Source organism: Grampus griseus (genome assembly GCF_964374135.1).
Source record: "Grampus griseus genome assembly, chromosome: 14".
Classification (NCBI taxonomy): Eukaryota; Metazoa; Chordata; class Mammalia; order Artiodactyla; family Delphinidae; genus Grampus; species Grampus griseus.
The window spans coordinates 17,692,594-17,701,181 of record NC_139008.1 but is presented as its reverse complement, the minus strand read 5'-3'; positions in this window follow the sequence as shown (position 1 = coordinate 17,701,181).

Genomic DNA, 8,588 nt, shown 5'->3' with positions numbered 1-8,588 from the left:
TTGTGTTAAATTCTCTTACTAATTCTAAGAATTTATCTGTAGACTCTTTTGTGTTTTCTACATAATCATACCATTTTGGGAATACTGAATTTTTCTTCATCTCTATCTTTATAGCTTTTATTTCTTTTCTCACATTACTGTGCTGTCTAGGACTTCCAGTACAACACTGAATACAAGTAGTGACAATAGATATTACTTTCCTGTTCCTGATCTTAAAGGGAATGCTTTCTTCAATTTTTCTTTAAATGCAAGGTTTCTTAGAATATTTTTATAGCAGTCTAAGAGAAATTCCCTTCTATTCTTCTTTTGCTAAGAAATGTTATCAGTTTTTTCTATATATACTGAAATTATCACAAGATATTTCTCCTTTAATCTGTGAATGGGATGAATGACATTAATCGACTTTCTAATGTGATCCAAACTCACATCCCTGGAATAAAGCCAAATCAGACATTACATATTATCTGTTTAATGTATTGATGAGTTCTTTTTTGATAAAACTTTGGGCTTTTTCCATCTACGTTCACCCACGTGATTGGCCTGTAATCTTGCTTTCTTATGCTGTCCTTGTTAGCTTTGGGTGTCGATGTTTTGTCACAGAAATGAGTGGAGAATGTTCTCTCTTCTTCCATAGTCAGTAAAAACTTCCAGAAAAGAAAAATCTGAGACTGCTGTTTCATTTTCTCAGCTTGAGTGTTCTCAGTATAAATTTGAATCTCAAATGTATGTGAGGAACAGCCAGCCTGTGGTTTTGAAGATACACAGGGACTTTTCCTACCCAGACATCAGATGGAAATAGACAAACTTGTTGTCTTGCCCCTTTACTGGCAGGTGGATTTTTTTGTCTACTCTCTCAGAAGATGCAGCCTTTTTAAGGGTTCTGTTTTACTGTAGGTGTGGCCTCAGTTTCAACATCCCACCTCAAGGTTTTGTGTGGCTAAAAACCTTGTCTCTTGTCCTTGCTGGATATTAAAACCCACCTCCCCAAGTTGCTAAGATTGACACCCCACCCAAGATGGTCACACTGCCCATTTACATGCTTATTCTTCTAGTTTTCAGCCAATTAAGGATCCCCTTTATTGTTTGCAAACTCATTTATTCATTTAAAAGTATACCTATTTTCAGCACTTCTAGATGTTTCCAGTGGCACTGTCTTTAAGTTTCTAGTCAGTCACACTGTCAGTACCACAAGCACTCCTTCAGTGACTCTCTACAATAAACTTTGTAATAAGGGATTATCATCCCAAATTTACAGATGAGGAAAATAAACTCAAATAGGTCAATACTCTACCCAAGGTCATGCAGCTAGTAAATATGGGAAACAGGATTTGAACCAAACTATGCCTTGAGACAAAGTCTATGTTCCTGACCACAACTCCAAATTTCCATCTTTTATTAGTTGCTTGTAATCTGAGATTACCCATTCTTTACCAGGAAATGGTGGGAGGGTCACAATCCTGTGATGCAGGCACAAGCTCAGTCACAGATGTGGCCTAAAGAGGAAATCCTTTTTTTTTTTTAAAATCCCTGTAACAAGGAATCTGGTCTCTTTGCTTATTATATGGTTAAAAAATAATAATTTTTAAAAGTAACTTTACACAACAAGCAAAATTAAGAGGCAAAATACAAACCAGAAAATAAAATTGCAGCAAATAAGACAAAGTGCCAACAACCAATATATAAATTACTTATGAAAATCAGTAAGATAAAAACCAGCCTAATGGGAAAATGAACAAGGCAAATAAGCAGAAAGTTCACAAAAGACAAATTGTGAATATGCAACCTCAATACTCACTTTTTTATGCAATAGGCCTAAATGTAAGATCCAACTCTATCAAACTCCTAGAAGGAAACATGGAAGAAAATCTTTCTGACTTTGGGTTAGGCAATGGTTTCTTAGCTATGACACCAAAAGGACAATAGGCAAAAGAAAAAAATAGATAAATTGGACTTCATAAAAATTTAAGACTTCATGCTGCAAAGGGTATCATCAACAAAGTGAGAAGACAATTCACAATTTGAGTGGAAATATTTACAAATCATATATCTGATATATATGATTTTTATCCAAAACATTTAAAACTCATACAACTCAAAAATAAAAAGACAATAACCCAATTCCAAAATGGACAAGAACCGGAATAGACTGTCTCCAAAGAAGCTATACAAATTGCCGCCCAGTGCATGAGAAGATGCTCGATGTCATCAGCCGTCAGGGAAATACAAATCAAAAACACAATGAGATACGACTCCACACTCACGAGGATAACTGTAATCAAAAAGACAGACATGAAACTTATATAATGTTATAAACCAATGTTACCTCAATAAAAAATAAATCTGAGAAAAAGGAAAGACAGTAAGTGTTGGCAAGGATACGGAGAAATTGGAACCCTCGTTTATTGCTGGTAGTGATGTAAAAGAGTGCAGTTGCTTTGGAAGACAGCCTAGCAGTTCTTCAAAAAGTTGAATCTGTAGAGTTACCCTATGACCCAGTGATTGCAATCCTAGGTTTATACCCAAGAGAAATGAAAACATACATCCACAGAAAAATTTCTATATGAATGTTCATAGCACATTATTCGTAATAGCCAAAAGGTGGAAACAACCCAAATGTCCATCAACTAATGAATGGGTAAATAAAATGTGGTATATCCACTGAATAGAATATTATTCAGCCGTAAAAAGGAATGGAGTGCTGCTACATGCTACAATGCAGATGAGCCTTAAAAACATTACACTAAGTGAAAAAACAGTCCAGTCACAAAAGACAATATAATGTATGATTCTAGAATATATATGAAGTGGAATTTATATGAAATGTTTAGAATGGGCAAATATAGTTACAGAAAATGGATTAGTGCTTGTCTTGGGAGGAGAGAGGAAACAAGGAATGAGTCTAATGGGTACAGGGTTTGTTTTTGAGGGGGCGAAAATGTTTTAAAGTTAGTTTATAGTGATGGCTGCACAACCTTATAAATAAACTAAAAACACTGAAGAGTACATGTTAAATGAGTGAATTATATGGTATGTGAATTATATCTCAATAAAGCCATTTATAAAAAGAAACAATGAAAAATGAGACACTTCTTTGGCTATCAAGTTGGCAGTTGTTTTTTTTTAATGATGCTAATATCGTGCCTCAGCAAGGGCACAAGAAAATAACTATTAGCAGAAGTATAAATGGATGCATATTTTGTGGAAGACAGTTTTAAACACATATCAAAATCCTGAAAATTGGAACAGGCTTTGCTCCAGCAATTCCCCCTCAAGGAGACATAGCCTAAGGATATATCTAGAGACCCACGCAAGCTTTATATACCACAATGCTAATTACATTCGATTTTTAAATAGCAAAACAAGAAAACTAGAGGCATATTAAATATCCAACAATGGATAAAGACATTATTATACAAATATATGAAAAAATATTACCCATCCATTAAAAATCATGTTGTAAAAGGCAAACAGCAAGAAGAAGTCACCACAATGTTTCATAATAAATGAAAGACCAGGCCACAAAGTAATATGTAGAGAATCATTCTAATATTGTAGAAAAAAAAAAAAAGCATTACTGAAAATACATACTTTAAAATATTAACAGTGATTTTCTTAATGTGACAGGATAATGGAAGACCATTTTTTATTTTCTTCTTTTTTCTATAGTGTTCTAATTTTCCATAGAGAACACTCACAGGGCTTTTAATGACAGGAAAGTAGAATTTTAATGTGTTTTGGATTTTCCACTTTCCTGGCCCATCCTCCCCTAAAATGCAATGATTGATGGGTTGTAAGACTTGAAAGTCAAGGACCCCTAAGTTAGATAATTTCTAAGATGCTTTCTATTCTTAAGACTTCGATATTTTATGCTTAGACTATTTATTTTCACAGCTGGCCTAAGAAATTCTCAGAGACACATTCTTCCTATTTTCTTATAGACTGTGGGCCCCCATTTCCAGGCAGGAAGAAGCTGCAGTCTTGAAAAATAAGGCTATTCAGCAGTCTGGGGACCAGGACACCACAAGATGAGACAAGGCAACCCCTGCAGAGACCTGGAAATGATTTTTCTCTCTCAAAATATAATTAATCAATTTTGTCCAAAGAAGTGGAATCAATATTTTTATAAATGAGATGTTCATATGCCAAGAAGGAATTGTTGCAATGGTCACATAATCTTTCACCTGCTAATCCAATGTAAATTTTATGGGCTTTTTAGCCAATGTCTTCAGCATCTGCCAACCGAACTTTTTTCCACTTTGGCATTCTGATCACGACTCTCCAATCCTCTTGTCCAACCCGCCGGCAGACGCAATGTGCCAGGGTCTCAATAAGCAATATGCCACTAATGACAAAACCTCGTATTCACTGGCTGCCCTGCTCTCCCAGGCCTTTGTAATATTGTCACATTGATCTTCCCGCCCTCCTCTAGGACACAGGGAAATGATGTGCGAGGGGGGACACTGGCAAGGCTTAGATAAATTGCAGCTTGATTGAATCCTTTTAATGCAAGAAACATTTATTAAGTGCCTACTATGCACCACAATGACTCCAAGCACTAGAGCTACAAAGGTAAATCGCAACAGTCACTGTCCCCGAGGCTCACGATTTAGTAGGGGAGACAGGCACGGAAATAAGGAGTCACATTACATCATCAGAGGCTCCACGTTGTACATCAAAGCACAGCATCACGGGAGCGCAGAAGAACAACGAACTCTTCCTGTAGCGATGAGCATCAGTTCCCCGAAATTCTTAAGTGTGAAAAATTGCTCAGTAAACAGATGAGGGTAAGAGATGTTCTGGCAAAAGAAGGGAAGCTGAGAAAAAGAAAATCACATTCAGGGAATGGGATGAGGGAAGGTTCCAGAGAGATGCGCCAGGGCCAGGGCAGGGCACGCTTCATTCACGTGCTCTTTTTTACAGACATCTGTTGTTTTATCTACCCTGCAACCATCCCTCCTTCTTCTGGTACAGTACTCCAGTTTGCCTGTGGGGCTCCGCCCCTTCCATCTCCCAATCAGCTGAGGCTAATGGCACCCACTCCCATCATCAACTTCAAGGCTTGATATGCAACGTGGACCACCCTCATCCTGGTCACAGTGATAGTTTCAGGGGTGGGCACATGGCCCAGTTGAGTCCTGGAGAAGCAAATCCTGGGATTTTTAATAGATGATTGGGAAAAAAGGCACTGACTGTACGTCAATTATATCTCAATAAAACTGGAAATTTTTTTCAAAAAAATAAAAATTTTAAATTTAAAAAGAAAAGAAAGAAAACCACTGTCTTCCACCTGTGGTTACTAGGATGGAAGACTGAAAACCCAAAGCTTGCCAGCACCTGGGAAGAGCCTGCCTGAGAAGGAAGCCAATACAGAGAAAAGGAAAACCAAGAAGAGGACGGAAATGTAGTCCTAGTGACGTCACTTTGTAAACCAAAAAAAAAAAAAATCCCCTTTTGCTTCAATCGATTTGATTGTTGTTTTTTAATTACTTACTGCTGTAAGAGTATTAGTGAACTGATACACCATTCCAGTATTTTGGGAATTAAGCCGGTGTAAAACAAGGCAAGTTAAAGAGGCCTTTGGGTTGACTTCAGATGGGGAAATTGAGATCCAGGGGTATTAAGGGGCTTACTTCAAATCACAGGGCCTGGGAAGAATTAGGGCTCGTGACTCTGGGGTAAGCACTCTGCTTTACAGCACTGTGTCCTGGAAGATTGATAACAACAGCAACGGCAAGAGTAATACCATTGGGTATGACATGGCAGGCACTGTTACAAGCCCTTTACATGTGTTAATTCATGGAATCCTCCAAACTACTCCACAACGTAGGAATTATTTAGTGAAGTAAGGAATTTTGGGGAACATTTCCAACCATCTGAAATGGTTGAACCATCTTTCAGCTTCCCATCTGAAAGACCAAGTTGGGACAAGGTCTAGGACTGAAGTCGCACTCGATCCAGGATGTCCTGGGGTCACCCAGGGAGAAGGAGACCTCAGGGTGACACTGAAGTTCAGGTGATCAGAGTCTTACGACTCTATTAGAGACTTGGGAGTCACTTTTGGGGGAGCAGGACCCCCCACGAGGAGTTTAGGAATATAGGAAATGGAGTCCTTGGAGAAGATCAGGGCTCTAGCCCGAAATGACTTGGGCTTAAGTCCAAGTTAAAGAAACAAAGGCAGAAATGTAGTCAGAGGGCTGGAACTAATGTGACCTCAGCTGCTGCCATCACATGGCCACGAGCAAGGTTAAGCGCTGGAGCCCTGGCCCAGCCCCCGGAGGTGAACTGGCTTGCCCGCTGCAGGGAGCTGCACACGCCCAGCTCTAACGCTGCTCAGGCTGCCTGTGCTTTACCAGCAGTTTCTTCTCCTTGATTAAAACCTCACAGGTTTGACGTATCAACCCTTTAGCTTTGTGTCCCTCCCTGCCCCCTACCTCTTGACCGAAAACATATTTTAAACTCACATTTTGACACTTCAATATTCTCCTTCAGATAGGACTTAGATATTTGCCCACTTGTCCTGTGATGGCAAATAAGTGCATCTCCTATAAATTTTGAAAGGGTGGCAGAATCAATGAATGTATAAATGAACCTCCATGGTGACTACCAAGCGCCTGATACATAGTAAATCTTTAGAAGCCTGTCATCCTGAATGACTACTAGATAGAGTGGATGGATGGATGGATGGATGGATAAATGGAAGGGTGGACAGATGGATGAGTAGTTGGGTGGAAAGATGGATGAGTATCTATGGGTAGAGGAAAGACAACGATCCTTGGCCATTGTTTTACTCTTTAAGATCCCTGGCATAGTGTACCTTTTATTTTTTTCAATAAATACACTGTCTATCCTATGGAGTTTATAAACCAGTGAGAGAGAAGTGGACGGGAGACTAAGCAAATAACTACCCCAATAAGTAATGAATTTCAACTGGATAGGTGCTAGAGGAACTTACGGTGCTAGGCGGACATATAATAGCAGCTAGAAAATCAGGTAAGACCTCCCCAAGGCCAAGATCGAAAGTACAACTGGGAGCTGGCCTAGGAAAGGGGGATCAGGCTGGGGCAGGGGGGATCAGGTGGGAGTTTTAGGCAACAGGAATTCAGGCTGAAGAAACGCCAAGTGCACAGGTCCAGAGGTATGAAGGAGAATGGCTCCATAGACTACAGGAAGGAAGAACAACACAGCAGGATCAGAATGAACAAAGCTTAAATGTCAAGGGAACAATGGAAAGGTAAGGAGAATGCTGGGTCACAACGCAATTGTGTCAGATGTAGGATTTTGTGCTTGTTCCTGCCTGTGACTGCAAGCAAATGAGGGGTCTGGCACGATCAGACCATGAGCATCCCATCTGGAATAGTAATGAAGCTGAAAGAGCTGGGGAGACTGTGCCCCCATTCATTGCCTCTGACAAGGGGAGCAAAGAAGGCAGACCCATGGGCTTCCCTGGTGGCGCAGTGGTTGAGAGTCCGCCTGCCGATGCAGGGGACACGGGTTCGTGCCCCGGTCCGGGAAGATCCCACATGCCGCGGGGTGGCTGGGCCCGTGAGCCATGGCCGCTGAGCCTGCGCGTCCGGAGCCTGTGCTCCGCAACGGGAGAGGCCACAACAGCGAGAGGCCCGCGTACCACAGAAAGAAAAAAAAAAAAAAGAAGGCAGACCCCCTTGACCATTTTTCTGCCCTATTTTCATCAGCCTCCCGGTGTGACGGTTTGGCTGTCGATGTAATCTCATTCTTTCCTTTAAGTGAAGTAAACGGCTGCCCTTCTGTTGGGAAGAGCCTAGTTCCCATTCACCTCAACATCCGTGGAGGCACAGGGATCTGTGCAACGCCGTGAAGCAACGCCATCCTGCTTGTTCCCTCCAACAAGCTTTGTGTCCCTCCCTGCCCCCTACCTCTTGACTGAAGACATATTTTAAACTCACATTTGACACTTCAATATTCTCCTTCAGATAGAACTTAGGTATTTGCCCACCTGTCCTCTGATGGCAAATAAGTGCATCTCTTACACTCTTAGGCAGAGTGCTGTTGAGTAGATTGGTGAGTATATCTAAGGCTTCAAGAACTGAGCTGTCCTCCCCATAATAGCACCTAGTTTACTGAGTGCTTACTCTATGCTTGAAACTTGCTGTAAGTTTTACTTGAATTATCTCATTTACTCCTTCCAACATCCCTATGATGACATTTGACATGATGCCCACTTTACTGATGAAGAAACTATAATTGAGAACAGCCGTGTCACTTATGCAGAGCCACAGTTAGTAAGTGGTGGACCCAACAACCAAACCCAGGTCTATCTTACAAACTTCTACTCTTTCTACGAAACTACACTGGGTATGGGTGGTCTTCCTTTGATGCCTTAAGCACTGGTCAAGAGCAATTTCACTAGCCATTGTTTTTGCCGGACATTGGGTTCAGAGAACTGTTCATTAAGACTAGAAGACACATACCCACGGGGAAGGCCTCCAGGTTTCTACACGCCTAGCCTGAATTCTTATGGACTAATCATATAGAGCCTGGGCCCTACACCTTGCCTTGTGGGATCCCACCATTTATGTGGCTGTGTTTCTTAATCAAGCCATAGATTTCCC